This window comes from Atta cephalotes (genome assembly GCF_000143395.1).
Source record: "Atta cephalotes unplaced genomic scaffold scaffold00051, whole genome shotgun sequence".
Taxonomy (NCBI): Eukaryota; Metazoa; Arthropoda; class Insecta; order Hymenoptera; family Formicidae; genus Atta; species Atta cephalotes.
The window spans coordinates 201406-203868 of record NW_012130115.1 but is presented as its reverse complement, the minus strand read 5'-3'; the positions used below and the strand labels follow the sequence as shown (position 1 = coordinate 203868).

The following is a 2463-nucleotide window of genomic DNA, read 5'->3' as shown; positions in this document are numbered from 1 at the left end:
CCCTAATTTTATTTTTTTTTTAATTAATTTCGCCGAAACTATTCTTAATTTTGAGATTTAATTCTGGAACTCCAGAACTCTTCGAGGTGCATTCGGAACTGTGACCAAAATTTCATTTTTTTGAAAAATGAGGTGCCAATTTCACAGAGTTAAAAAGTTTTTTAAGACTTTGCTTAAAACGGTTTTATAATAAGAATAGACTGAGAGAATATCGTAGACTTTATTTGTAATAAAGTATATATTCGTAACGTTCATGTACAGCGATAACTACAATATATGTCGCAGTGAAAGGATTAAATGGTTTGTAATAAATATTTTCTTGTAGACTTGTCCTTATTAATTTTAACTCGAAATTCTTAATATGTATTTTCCGATGACATAACATCACTTTCATCATTTTACAAACGTTTAAGCTAATAAAAGGGCAAAGAACGACTTTTAAAACTCCGATAGCCCAAATTCTTTACTCTATATTTGAATATGCTTAAGATATTTCCTTGTCCTGATATTCCTGCATCAGAATATATTAATGTTTATCATTATCGCTTTTTGTATTTCGTATCATATGATAAAGAGTGTATTACTTTTGTGTCATCAGATTAAGCCGGATTAAGCAATCACTGTTCTTTTCGATTGTATCTGAGCGACAGAAACAAGACACATTTTTATTCAATCAAGATCGGTGTCTTTTGTTCGATCTGCATTATTTGTTCGATCTAGAATTATCAAACAAGTGATCACTTTTTCAAACTTTCTAAATCTGAATCAATGGATAATCACTGCCAAGTATGCCACTGATAATCAGTGAATTAAATATGAGATCCCTAACCTAGCTAATCTTTATTATATGATCTAACTAATCTTGTTGTAGTGCTTAAATTCAATGAATTGGATTCAACGATATTGAAAAATTGAAATTAACATGCAAATGTCAGTATTTTAGTTATATAATACTTAAACATTCTTCCTTTTTTAATTGAACTTTGACTGATTATCAGTGCTAAATATGCTACTGGGTAATTAGGAACTGTCCACTGATTCAGATTTAGAGAGAAAGAAATATGATAATTCTCCGGCCGGCTGCTATTTTGCGCTAATAGTCGCCGTCACATACGCGGCGTGTAGCAGTAGTAGCAATATGCTGCGGTAGCAGTCGGAGCAGTGTCCAGTAGTCTGCACCAGCCAACGGCCAATCAAGCTCTGGGTTGTTCTCCACCGTCTGTACCTTCTGCGCTGTACGTTGGTTGTATGAATGGATCCGCTACATCTATCCCCACTTTCTTTTGCCCACCCACGACTCAATATCCTCTCTTCTCCTCTCCCTCAATGCCTCATGACTCCCTCTCCCCTCTTTTTCTCTCACGCTCTTGCGTTTACTCTATTCGCGTGAGTTCGTCGCACTTTCAACGGCCGGCGATCGGTAGGTCGATTGATCTGTCAGTCGATCGATCGGTAGATCGATTGATCTGTCTGTCTATCGGTCGTCTTGAAAAGTTTCTTTTCATCAGCCATCATTATTAGCTATTGTTCTGAGTTATACAATCTCTAGAATTAGAATTCCGCGCTATGTGTTGATACCGTCGCAAGTCAACCGATTCTTTGGAGATGCCAATCAGTTCCAATGAATCGAGAGAAATCTCAGCCGCAACCTGTTTATCTTTTAAAACTATGTAGTTGATCCAGATGGTTTTTGCGCTAGAAAACTATATTTTTCCGATTTATTTTTTGTGACATAATCTTCCGATCCGTATAGTATCGCAGTTTGTTGTGCATTATTTAATATATCTCGAGCTGTTTAGAAACAAGAAGTAATCGATGAATATCTTGTTTTTGTTCGGATCATCTTCTGATTTTTGAAATTCTTTTAATAGTTAATTCATTCTCAGAGTCATTTCAGAGACTTGCCTTATACTCGCCACCATCCTTTTCTATCCAGAAGTTCCATACTAATCTTTATTAAATCCAAATAAATCCTACATTACGGCTAAGTCAACATGAAAATCAATGTACGATTATTTTTAAAGATTCGTTGATGGTTACCGGGCGTTGATGGTTACGCCTCTACAAGGTGATCGTCCAGGTACACTGTACCCGTTGCATTCCGGCCCTAAGCGTTCTTTAATCCTTTGGAGCTGATTGTAGATCTATTGAACACATTCAATTATATCCTTCCGAAGCTGACGGTGGATTTATAGGCTTTACTCAATTATATTCTAGGTTACATCTGCAAGTTTGAATTGTTATTAAAAATGAACTTTGTATTTATTCTTTTTTATACTAATTGTATAATTTTGTTTCTCTCTCTTTCTTGAAGTTTAGTTTCTTTTAATTAACAAATTAAAATGATCCGCGTTAATAACTGTGTCACAGATTTTGACATTAACTTCGAATAATTATATATAAAAAAACAGAATTTTGAGAGAGAGAGAGAGAGAGAGAGAGAGAGAGAGAGAAGTAAGTTAT

At 35.0% G+C, this 2463-nt stretch overlaps 1 protein-coding gene across 1 annotated transcript in view; it reads left to right on the top strand.

The window, feature by feature from the left end:
* Window positions 1–2463, top strand: part of LOC105622957 (AT-rich interactive domain-containing protein 2) — a 115533-nt gene that overhangs the window by 70579 nt on the left and 42491 nt on the right. The window lies entirely within an intron of this gene.